Source organism: Aotus nancymaae, unplaced genomic scaffold (assembly GCF_030222135.1).
Source record: "Aotus nancymaae isolate 86718 unplaced genomic scaffold, 86718_ANA_hifiasm-v0.15.2.pri h1tg000002l, whole genome shotgun sequence".
In the NCBI taxonomy this organism is placed as follows: domain Eukaryota; kingdom Metazoa; phylum Chordata; class Mammalia; order Primates; family Aotidae; genus Aotus; species Aotus nancymaae.
The window spans coordinates 26,202,200-26,215,377 of record NW_026988413.1 but is presented as its reverse complement, the minus strand read 5'-3'; the positions used below and the strand labels follow the sequence as shown (position 1 = coordinate 26,215,377).

At 44.6% G+C, this 13,178-nt stretch overlaps 1 long non-coding RNA gene across 2 annotated transcripts in view; it reads right to left on the bottom strand.

The window, feature by feature from the left end:
- Positions 1-13,178, bottom strand: part of LOC105732014 (uncharacterized) — a 239,360-nt gene that overhangs the window by 32,643 nt on the left and 193,539 nt on the right. The window lies entirely within an intron of this gene.

The following is a 13,178-nucleotide window of genomic DNA, read 5'->3' as shown; positions in this document are numbered from 1 at the left end:
GTGTGGCGGGACACTGATCACCAAGCCCCCAGATGTCGGTTTCAAAGCTGCACCTTCAAATCAGCAACTCCCTTGCCTCATGAATATTTTAGTGTGCAATAAAGAAGCACGATGTTTACACACTGAATTAAAGCACCTGCCACTGAATCCTCCTGCTGGAATTATGGGGGGTGGGAGGAGATGGAAAAAAAATCAGTGTTTCAGAGCAGTCCTGATGTGCTAAAAATCTCTCTCACTTCTCCTTTCATCTGTCTGGTCATTGTCCCAGACGCAAGCTCAGCACAGCCTGACCCGTGCAACATGTTGAATTGCCGTCTACCTCCGCTTCTTAATCGGACAAAGAGATAATATTCTTTTTTTTTTCTTCCTCAGACATTAGTCCAAGATTACAGACTAGGATATAGCAACCTATTATTCAAGAACAGCTTTTAAAGGTAACTGCTTCAGACTGGCACTTCAGGAAAACTTTGAAAGTAGACACCATTTAAAAAAAAATGCTTAATTTACAGATTGGTGATAACGATTCAACCCAAGGGATCCAGCTTACTATTGGCACAGAAATCCCAAGTGCTACTCTCAAGCAAAGAAGATTTTGTAAGGGGAAACTCCGGCAAAATGTACCTTGTGAACAAGTTGCTCACACCTCCTCTTGCAGCTGCAAAGACATTCTACTCTATTGCTTAATCTGTGACCTTGGAAAAACTCCACCTTCCCTTCCACTGCATCCACCTGTCCCTACAGGTAGTAAAGATTAGATGGATCAGACCCATGTTTATACAACACTCCCCGGCCTCTCCTCCTTGTAGTCCCCGCCCCACCCCCACTCAAAGGTTGAAGTTCATTTCTTCTTGCAGGCTTCGCTTTTCAGAATTAACCAACATTGGCCTGGCACGGTGGCTCACGCCTGTAATCCCAGCACTTCGGGAGGCCAGGGCGGGTGGATCGCCTGAGCTCAGGGGTTTGTGACTAGCCTGGGCAACGCGGTGAAACCCCATTTCCACTAAAATACAAAAAAATTAGCTGGGCGTGGTGGCAGGCGCCTGTAATCCCAGCTACTTGGGAGGCTGAGGCAGGAGAATTGCTTGAAGCTGGGAGGCGGAGGTTGCAGTGAGCCGAGGATCGCACCATTGCACTCCAGCCTGCCAGAGCGAGACACTATCTCAAAACTGAACAAAACAAAACAAAACTGAATTAACCAACATTGTGTTCTCATCCTGCTCAACACGAGTCCTTTGGCCTCGCGATGCTCACCTGTGTGGACCACTCTGCAGCCACCAGGTCATCTGTTTTAGACCCAGCTCTATGTCAAGTCCTGTTACGGTCCCTTGGGCATACTGTCATGCTCCTGGGCACCTGAAAACTGACAGCTGGTTTCACATTGCTTGCAATTTGCTTTTCTGGTCTATCCTTATTTATTCCCTTCACAGTGGCAAGTGGCATTCACAGGAAGAGGAAGCAGCAAGCAGTCTCTTGGGGACAGGTCTCTCCTGAGCACCTGGGAGAACGCCCTGGGCTGGGGAACCTCACAAGGGGCTCATCAAGAGATTCCAGGAGACAGAGTTCGAGACTAACCTGGCCAACATGGTAAAACCCTGTCTCTACTAAAAATGCAAAAATCAGCTGGGCATGGTGGCACACACCTGTAATCCAGCTACTCTGGATACTGAGGCAGGAGAATCGCTTGAACCTGGGAGGCGGAGGTTGCAGTGAGCCGGGATTGTGCTATTGTACTCCAGCCTAGGCAACAGAGCAAGACTCTATCACCAAAAAAAAGAGAGACATTCTATTCCAGAAGACTTCTGAAATGCAAGTGGCCCGCCACCTCATTCCCCACTCTAGGGTCTTTGTGCTGCTCTGTGCTGAGAGTTCTCACCCCTACCCCTCACACCCACACATTCCTGCTCATCCCTTAGCTGGGACCTTGGAAATTACCTCCTCAGGGACCCACTGGGAAGGAGGTCCCGTTTCATGGGAGTGCCTTCCCCTGAGGGCATGATTTTTCTTGGGGGGGTGTGTGTGTGTTTCCATGATGACAGAGACCACGCCTGTGTTTTCATCACTATCATCTTCACCTCAGTGCCAACCAGTGCCTGGCGCACAGTAGGTGCTCAAGAAAGGCTTGCTGACGAAACGGATGAACAATGATGTCAGCCTACTTTGACCTCCTGAATCTCTCTGATCTCTGAATGTTCTGGAGAAAGAACCTTTAGCAAAACCATCATACTTGCTGGTATAGCCTCTTCCTGGAAATAAAAGTATAAAAGGAGTTCAGAACGGATGTTCCCAACAAAGGGATTTATGACCTTGGTCTCATGTTCTGTTGTGGTGGTAAAATTCACTTTTCTATGAAATTAAAAATTCCTCTCTTCAACAGCATTGCCAGAGGTCCCCAGAACAAAGCAAAACTGGGTGTTCAGAATTTTTTAAGCTTAGGAAAGGCTGCCTGCAATCTCTATTTCTCCCTCCTCCGGTGGCATTCAGGTTACATGCTTATGAAATTCATCTCTAGCTCTGTGCCCAAAGATGCTTCCAGCTTGCTCGCTTCCCCTGCTCCCTGCAGGCCTGTGGAGAACACCGCCACAGTCTGCTGTTAAGATCTGCTCAACTGTTTAATTGCACAGCCCAGCCCAGCAGTGACCTCTCCACAGCCTCTCACTTGCCAATCAACTGGCTGCCCACTCACATTCTCCTGCCGGCTTGCTCCCTGCCCAAATACACATCCCTCCCCCAGTTCATCTCTTACCCACTAACACGGCAACGGGCTGACTTATCCGATTTGCTGAGATACTTTACCTGAAGCCCCACCCACCCCCCTCCACTTTTCCAGAAGTTCTCCCCACAAGAAAAGGAAAGCAGCTGGCCTGGTCTGAATACAAAGGATTTACTGTCAATACCTTGAAACTTGGAAAGGGTCCATTACATGCCAGCATCAGGCTTTTGGTGGAAAAGTGCGGCGGTGGGGAGGGCAGGAAAATGCTAAGAAGAAAAGATGAAGGGGAGGAGGGAGATGAAAATCCATCAATCCTCCCTCTGAGTCTAGCTGGCCAGGACAAGGATGACACGGGACTTTTGTGAAAGATTCTGGAAATATGTCAGAGAGTTGCCCCGGGAATATCAGCATGGCGGTATATAGGGCATAAGATCTGGGTTCGAAGACCTGAGCCTGAGTCCTGGCTTTCCACCTGCTAACCATGTCCCAGCCTCAGGGGAGGCTGATGTTTCCTGGTCAGTACAACAGGGATGCAGAAATCTACTTCCCAGAGTTGCCAGGAGGATTAAATGAAGTCATGTGTGTGAAAACATCTTGTAAACTATAAACACTTGACACAGTACACATTAGTTTCTCGTGTTACCCGGTAGGTCATTTCTCTGTAACATTTATTGTCTATCATGTGTCTGAGTGTTTATCCAAAATAAACACTATCCGACCATGGCTTTTAAGGGGTCAATGCAAGCCAGAGAGGATGGACAAAAAATAGGAAGTAATGATAGAATATAGTATGCCACGTGTCCAACTGGGTGAGCAGAGGGCTCTGTGGAAGCCCCCAAGGGCACCTGGCCCAGCCCTTAGGAGTCAGCGGAGACTGCCTGGAGGAGGTTTCATCTGAACAGTGCTCTGAAGGGACAGTGGCTGTGGGCCAGGCAGAAGGAAGGAAGAGCTTCTAGACACAGGGCAAGCACGATGGGCTTCATACGGTAAGGACTGAGGGAGTCCCGAGGGATAAGATCAGAGCACGAAGGCTGTCTTGAGCCCTGTCAATGGGAAACCTGACTGAAGCATTATGAGGTCAACCAGGAAACAATAATATCACAAGACAACAGGTTTCCTTCTGGCTCCTGACAGTGCACTTCAGTTATGGGGCTTGAACTTACTGGAAGGCATTCATGAGCTGCTGTTCATGTCTAGTAATGAAAAAAGGGGGCTCTATCATGGACTATGCCACATTTGTTTTTCTTGGTGATTGGGATAGTGGCTTTGTTAACTGCCTTTTTTGAACATCCTCTCCTATACCCACAGCACATTTGCTGGATGATGGGGGCGGGGGTGGTAATCTACACTATTCGTGAGCTGTAGCCAGGTGATCCAGAACAAGGAATGGCACAAAGGTGCCCGGCTATGGGGAATACAGTCATTCTTCCCGAGTGCATGAAAACCACCACCAGAGGAAACTGGCTGAATAAAATTGAGTGGCCCCAAGGATAAAAACACCTCCAACATGAGTCATTTACTCATGAAAAGTGAATAGGATACAAATGGAAAGCTTGGGCACAGGAGCCAGACTGCTATGACTTGAATCCTGGCTCCTCCATTTCCTAGCTGTTTCATCTTCAGGAAATTGAGTTAAACTTCCCCCAGCCTCAGCTGTCTATCTGTAAAATGGGTCTTACCACAGGGTCCGCCACACAGGCTTGTTTATTAAAAGAGATAATCAATATAAAGTACTTGGCGCAGAGTCTGGCACATGGTGCTCTCAACACGTGGTGTCGGTGGTGGTACTATTTTTTTTTCTTTGAGATGGAGTTCCGCTCTTTTCACCCAGGCTGGAGTGCAATGGTGTGATCTCGGCTCACTGCAACCTCTGCCTCCCGGGTTCAAGCGATTCCCCTGCCTCAGCCTCCTGAGTACCTGGGATCACAGGCATGCGCCACCACACATGGCTAATTTTGTAGTTTTAGTAGAGATGGGTTTTTTCCATGTTGGCCAGGCTGGTCTCGAACTCCCGACCTCAGGTGATCCTCCTGCCTCGGCCTCCCAAAGTGCCAAGATTACAGGCATCAGCCACCATGCCTGGCCACTATTTATTGTTTTTCTCTTGTAGCAATGCTGAATCCAGTCCGCTCCCACCTATAGTTTACATGATGGAAGAATGAGAGACTTGAACACAGAAATGAATTACCTCTGTTAACCCTAACCCCAGAACACTGAGGCCACAGGAAATACAACCGCAGTGACCTGGACTTCTGCGTTAGTCATGATCAGTACAGATTAGGTCACAGCTAGTCAACGCTTTATCACATGGTGGTGACATTTCAGTTTCATATGAGAGGGCTCCCAGTGAAGTGCGTGCACTAAAAATGCCATGCTGGAAAATACCCGTGATCTATCTAAAACACTGTTTCAGTGCCCTCTTGATTTTTGTTTTGCTTTTTTTAAATTCCAGAGAGCAATACCATGGAATATTTCATTAGACCTTTTTATTTAAGATCCGTGTTAAAAAGTTGAGGCTGTACCTCAAATATTTTTTATTTTCCTTAATAACTTGTTACGCGACCCCACTGCCTGTGAATATATCCAAAGATTATCCTGTGTTTTAATCTGAACTCACTTTGAAGCTATTTATATGTTTGGCATGGTAACACAATGGAGATAATAAATTCCATACAGGTCTGACTCAGCTTCGAAAGCAGCTTTCTTAGTGACACCTTCCTCAGGATTCCCTGAGCTAACATTATGGGATCTGGTAAGTAACTTCATATTCACTCCATAGCATTTATGATCTCACAATCATTTCCTGCAGATCTAGCCTGGAAGCTAAATTTTAAAACTAGCTGTGGATTTAGAAGATGATTCATAAGCTCTGTGCATACCATGGTTATGACTGGTGGAAGACAGAGAGACTTACATCAGTCTTCTTTACATTTTAACAGCAAGGAAAATAACAGGTTAGGAGTACTTTGTATCTACCCTCCCTGGCCTCTGGCAAATTAGTGAAAGCCCAATAAATTCCAACACTTTGATATCTGTGTATCTGTAATGTTAAAGGCAGCCCTGGGCTGGGAGAGATGAATGTGGTAGGGTACCTCTGAGACAGCTTCTCAGTGGAGTAATGGTATCAGAGAGGTGGACAACGGGGGGAGGCTGAGGGAGTGACAGCTTCAAAGGCAGAAAAAAACACAGTGCATCAGGCAAGCAACAAGCTCTTTTCGCAACATAAAACCAAGAGGGGAGCATGGCAGGAGAAAAACTCAGGTTATTTTCTTTTTTTCTGAAAACCACTTGCTGAAATAGAATGCCTCCTTCTGAATACTGATGTCACTAGACTATCAATTTAGGTTATATTAAACTTTTTCAGGATAGCTATCCTCAAATTTCAAAGCATGTATTGGCCAGACTTCTAAGATGCGACAGCATCATTCACTAAGAAGCAGGGAATTTAGAATCGAGGTGACACTGGACCACAGAGTCTCTGGGGTGGAGGCAGGAATGTGCTCAGTAAGGCAGCTGGTCAGCCCCGAGGCTGCCCGGGCATGAGGCTTCTTCTGTAGGGTCTCATGGGTGCCTTCTCATGCCTTTTATTGGAGCCGTATCTAACGACTTTAAAGTGTTACCCCTACATCTGTTCTGGTGAACTTCATCAATGTTTGTAACATCCCAGAAAGTATTATTCAGAGAAGCTGGAAAAAAAAAAAGGTCTTCTCAGATTTCTGAAAATGGGGTGGATACTGACCTATATTCAGTGTTCTAGATTAAAATTCAGATTTTGGATAAAGAAAAAAATGTTCTCTATAATCTAAAAAACGACAACAACAACTGTTTTTGGCTTTTGGGGGTTGGCGGACAGAGTCTTGCTCTATTGCCTAGACTAGAGCGCAGTGGCACGATCTTGTCTCACTGCAACCTCTGCCTCCTGGGTTCAAGCGATTGTCCTGCCTCAGCCTCCCAAGTAGCAGGAATTTACAGGCATGCGCCACCACGCCCAGCTCATTTTTGTATTTTTAGTAAAGATGGGGTTTTGCCATGTTGCCCAGCCTGGTCTCGAATTCCTGACCTCAGGTGATCTGCCCATCTTGGCCTCCCAAAGTGCTGGGATTACAGGCGTGAGCCACTATGCTTGGCCAAAACCAACATATTTTATGGATAGGAAAATCGACACTTAGATGGGGGAAGGGCAAGGGGTGATCAAAGGCGAGTCTTTTATTGCAGGCTCTGGATTTTTCCACGTAGCTGGTTGTATGCTGCACCAAGAGGCAGACCCAGTAGGTCAGTTTCCTGTGCAGACCCAGTTGCAAACCCATCTCTAAGCCAGGAGGCTATCAGGCCTCAACAACCCATGGGAGCTTAGGGTGCTCATGACTTCAGCTGGAAAGAGGTGACTAAGCTCCTTGGTCTAAGGTCTATGTAACTAACCACTCACTGTGGACCCGGGACACTCCATGGCAGACAGCAGTAGGGCTGGTCTGGGGTGACAAGTCATATCCTGGGCAAAGCAGCCTTTCTGCTAAGGGTTCCCTGGCAGAGCATGACGATGGCCACTTGGGAATGTGACCTGGGCTTCGTTCAAAGCCCACTCCTAAGGCCTCCCCAGCACTGTGTTCCAGGAAGCCCCCTTGCTAGCCATCCCCATAAAGTTCAATGACTAAAACATGTTTTGGCAAGTAGTTTCTCTGGGTATTTAGTGTGCTGTCTACCCTCTTTCTGTACTAATATTATAAATTGCTGAAGGCTTGCTGGAAATCAAAACTACAAATTAGAGAAAAATAGGGTAAGGGAAATGTCTTTGATAGTCCACTTTGAAATTCAAATAATGATTTGAGACGTTTAAGAATTATTAAATGAATAGATAAGAGGGTAAAGAAAAGTGGCAGAATATTAATTATGGAATCTATCCAGTATATTTATTATAATAAAATGTTGGGAAAAAGTATTATTGCATCCTCTGTGCATACCAATATCCAAAAAGTTCATGGACTCCTACCGCTGGATATAACAGCAAAAAGTCTTGAAATATAAAATAAAGGAAGCACCACGAATTAACTAGGGAAAGATACATGACTCAATACACAATGTTGGGGTATTTACTATATAAAACAAAGTCAATTTGGATCTTTGTTTCACATTTTTCTTTTTTAAAAGACACAGGGTCTTGCTCTGTTGACTAGGCTAAAATGCGATAGCATGATCATAGCTAACTACAGCCTCAAACTCCTGGGCTGAAGTGATCCTCCCACCTCAGCCACCCAAGCAGCTGGGACTACAGGCACATGCTACCATGCCTGGCTAATTTTTAAACTTTTTGGTAGAGATGGGGGTCTCACTACATTACCCAGGCTGGTCTTGAACTCCTGGCCTCAAGTGATTCTTCCACCTTAGCCCCCCAAAGGATTGAGATTATAGGTATGAGCCACTGTGCCTGGCCACACCTTACTTCTAATTTGGTGAGTTTAATGTTAAAAATGAAATTAAAAATTAGATGAGTATTTTCTAACTTCTGGGTAGGAAGGAATTCCTAAGCCTAAGGTAACAAATTATATAGGAAAAAAAAAAAAGTTAAAATCACTTACTCCACTACATAAAATACAAAGGTTCTAATGAGAGCACATAGACAGGGAGGGGAACATCACACACCGGGGCCTGTCAGGGAAGGATAGCTTTAGGAGAAATACCTAATGTAGATGATGGGTTGATGGGTGCAGCAAACCACAATGGCACGTGTATACCTATGTAACAAGCCTGCACACTCTGCATATGTATCCCAGAACTTAAACCACCATGATAACAATAATAAAATACAAAGGTTCTGTATTTCCAAAAAAGTATAAGCAAAACTAAAAGTCAAAGAAGCTGGGAAAAGTATTTGCCCCAAATATCTTAGACCAACAGACAGACACAAACATGTACACACACACACATACACTTATAAATATATCATAGAAACAGTCACACCCCAACCAATAGAAAAGTTGATAATGGACATGAACAGAATATTTATAAAAGAAAACAACAGGCTGATATACATATGAACAAAGTTCAACGTTATTGGTAGAGATGAAAACATGCACATGTCTGACAAGGAGTGAACGTTCATTAAATAGCTTCTGAGTAGATGAACCAAAAATAATGTCACCTTTTTGTCTAAAGATTAAAAAAAAAAGACTACTCAGTGCTGACGAAGATATGGAGAGAAGGACATTTCATACTTTGCCAAAATGTGGAGAACTTGGTTTAAGCTTTCTAGAAAACAATTTAGCAAGGTATATCAAGAATCTTATACTTAACCTCCTTTTACTCAAGAAATTCACTGTAAGGAATCTCACCCAAGGAAATCATTAAAAATATGCCCAAGATTCATGTATTTGAAAGGTTAATTGCTGTAATATAAAAGTAATTTTTTAAAAAACTGGAAGCAAATTAGACACTCCCAAATTACAGAATTAGCACCATTAGAAATATTTTAAGGGCATTTTAAAGCACAGGGAGAACATGCCTGTTTTAAAAGTGGGTTAGAAAGTGCCTATACAGGCCAGGCGAGGTGGCTCACACCTGTAATCCCAGCACTTTGGGAGGCCGAGGCGGGTGGATCACCGGAGGTCAGGAGTTCAAGACCAGCCTGACCAACATGGTGAAACCCCATCTCTATCAAAAATACAGAATAAACTGGGCATTGTGGTGCATGCCTGTAATCCCAGCTAACTGGGAGGCTGAGGCAGGAGAATCACTTGAACCTGGGAGGTGGAGGTTGCAGTGAGCCAGGATTCTACCATTGTACTCCAGCTTGGGCAACAAGAGTGAAACTCCATCACAAAAAAAAAGAAAAGTACCTATACAGAATTATGTTGATTCTGCAAATTGTGTGTAGGACAATACTGGAAGGAAATATACAGAAACACTAATAGAGCTTTGAGGATCAGAGGTAATAATGTGGAATCGAAAACAGTAAAATACAGTAAGTAGAAACAGACGGTGGTGGTTGGGGGTGGGGGGATGGGGAGATGTGAGTCAAAGGGTACAAAGTTGGAGTGATGTGGGATGAATAAATCTAGAGATTCGAAGTACAGCATGAGGACCACAGTCAAGATTATACTGCATACTGAATATTTCTTTTCTTTCCTTGGAGATGGAGTCTCGCTCTGTTGCCAGGCTGGAGTACAGTGGTGCCATCTTGGCTCACTGCAACCTCCACCTACCGGATTCAGGCGATTCTCCTGTCTCAGCCTCCTGAGTAGCTGGGACTACAGGCGTGTGTCACCACGCCCAGCTACTCAGGAGGCTGAGACGGGACAATTTTTGTATTTTTAGTAGAGACAGGGTTTCACCATGCTGGGCAGGATGGTTTCAATCTCTTGACCTCGTGATCTGCCCACCTCAGCTTCCCAAAGTACTGGGATTACAGGCATGAGCCATCACACCCAGCCCTAAATATTTCTAAGTACATTTTAGGTGGGCTTAACACACATACACAACAAGGTAACCGTGAGATGGTACATTCATAGCTGGAATGTAAGTTATTACTTTGCTATGTACATGTATCTCAAACCAGCATGTTGACACCTTAAATATACATAATAGAAAAATAAATAAATAAAAGGGGTTTTATTACAAATGAATCAGAGTAAAATGAAAACTACCACGTGAAAAATTGGAACAGCATCTCCTGCTTTGGAGACAGGTCTTCACTCAAGTCCTTATCCTCATCGGCCAACTTCCCATTTGCTCTGTGTCTTCCACTGACTCTGTCTCTGTGTACTGACGTGTCTGAATGTCACCTCTCCCTGCTCACACCTGGGCCCCACCTGTCCCCACTCAAACCTGGGCTTCCTCTTGGACTGCGTTTTGTGGTGAATGATACCACATGATAACCCCAGTCACACTGCCTGCATCATCCTCCCCCGTTTCTGCCCCCAATCCATCACCACGTGCGTCCTGACCGAAGCTTTCCATTTGGCCTCCTTGCCTCGATGGCTTGTCCCCCACCCCGCCCCTTCCAAGTCACTCTCTTCACTACAGCCCATCTGGCCTTTCTGAAGCACACATCTGACTGTCAAGGTTCCTGGGTAGAAACCTTCAGGCAAGCGAGGTGTGGCACTCAGACCCGTGTTCACAGTGACTGCCAAGTCTCCCATCACCCCTTCCCCACACACACAGGTCTGAGCCTCTGGACAGGCTGCCCCACCTGCCTCCCATCCGGCTAACTCTGTCAAGCCTATTCCCTTGGGGTCAATTGTGACCTCCCCTCCATCAGAAGCAGCGTGGGGTGGAGGCTAAGTGTCCCAAGCCCTGAGCATGCTGTTGTCATGCTCCCATGGCACTCATCACACTCTGTGATTCTGTTTCTGTATCTTTGTCTCCTCTACCAGACTGTAAGCACCCAGCCAGGTAGGCCCTCAGGGTTTGTAGAATGAATGTTTCCACCGCCCCAGCAGACCTATCCTGCTCTCATCTTGAAAGGGGTATCAAACTAAGATTTGGTAGCTTCCAAAGTATTGTATCATCCTCACAAGTGAGACAGTCTTCCTTATCTTTAATCACTCAGCAAATTTATGTATTATATACTGTCTGTCATGACACTACCTCTGGTTTTATTTGAACCTACTTACTCCTGCAAAGTCTATCACAGGAGCGTTATTCACATCACTAAACGCAACAATCATTTCAAGTACTGAACACCAGGCAGTGTGCGAGGCCCCAGAATATACGTACAAACCAGACTGTTACTACCTAAAGGCCATTAGCAAGAAATCCTCCAGGCTCTGTTCACTGTGGAATAAAACCCTCAGTTAACTTTATGTTTTCCTGGAAGGGCGTGTGATTTCTGTTGCTTGTGTATCAGTTTTTCACAATTGCCCAAAATCTTTTTTCAAGTGTGACTCAAACAGAACGCCGCGATGAGTCTGACGAACACTAAGTCTTGTTTTCTTACCCCTTTATGTCATACTCCTTTTCATATACCCAAGAATCATGACTGTTTTTCCCACAGCAGCCTCACAGCATTGACTTAAATTTAGCTGATGAGTGATAAGGGCTGCATTTTTTAAAAATGATGTTTCTTTTGTACGTAACCATGCTATCTTAAATCTAGCCCCACCAAATTTCTCCTGCTAATGTAGAATCATGTTTCTGCTTTGTTATAATGGTTATGAATTATACTTCTGGAGCTGAGATGATTCCGAATCCCACCTAATGTGGTAGCATACACAGTGAAAAATGAAGAGATCTCACAGTTTTATATTGTACGAAAGCCATAGACAAATATATGTATGAAAACTCTTCCCAACTCCTTCACATTGAGTCTTCAGCTCTCTACCTGAATTCACAATGTACTTTACAGATACACAAGGTTCAATGTTGAGGGACCCTGGGCTATCCGTTTGCAGGCTCTGGTATTAACCATGCTCCTTATTTATTTAGTATTAGTCATGTATTTTCTCCACCCTTTGTCTTTGGCTCTGCACCCCCACCTAGCAACCACAATGACTTCTTTCTGACCTGGATGCCTCCTCCTTTTTAATAACAGTGTTTCCTGGGAAGCTTAAGAATAGTAGAGTTGTCATGAGGGGTCAGTCCAGGGCAGCGTTCTTAATGGTGGGGACATGGATATGTGTCTCTGGGTCTGTAAAAGGGCAGGCGAATGTTTGCATACAGGTGTGGGAAAAGGGTTCATGGCTTCCATCAGAATCTGAAAGGGACCTAGCACCCTGGAAAGGTTAACAACTCTTAACTCTCGGGCATTCGGACATAGGACAGCACACTGAATAAACAGCACCAGCATGCCTGACTCAACCTTCTACTAAGCTACCTCCCAAGGGAATGAGAAATTCAATAGTAATTATACACCCAGCATCTTTTGGAAGGCAGCTATGCTCACCACTATACCACCAACACACCACACATCTCTTGAATAATTAAGATCATAATCTGAGGGTGTGATGGGGGAAGTCCAGCATAGATGACATTATATAGAGGCCATAATCTAACACTGTAAATATCAAAGCTATCTTTTCTCAGTTTCTGCTTTTATCCACTTCCAACATACTTTCTTTGTCCTCTTCTGATACTTTTAGTTTATTTGATAACATTGGTTGAAAACCAAAACGTGAATCACAAGTTTCTCTACATTTTGTCAGTAGCTCAAAGCACATGCCTTTCATTAACTGTTGGTAATTATATTACTTTTTCCAGAATATACTGGCGCCTTGTACACTTGTGTTTAAACAGCATTACAAATATCGTTTTAGTGTACGTATGTCAAAACCGAAACTGCCTTTATGTCAGTATGCTGCAAAAATCTATCAGTATACATCTTAATTCTTAACTTTCGTCGTTGTCTATGTGTTGTCTTTTAGAATCATGATCACATCCACAGTATTTTCTACGGGTAAATCTGCAATGCATTAGAAACGTACTGGGGGAAATGCTCTTCAAAGGATTTCCCTAGACGAAGCACTATTTAGGCAGTTAG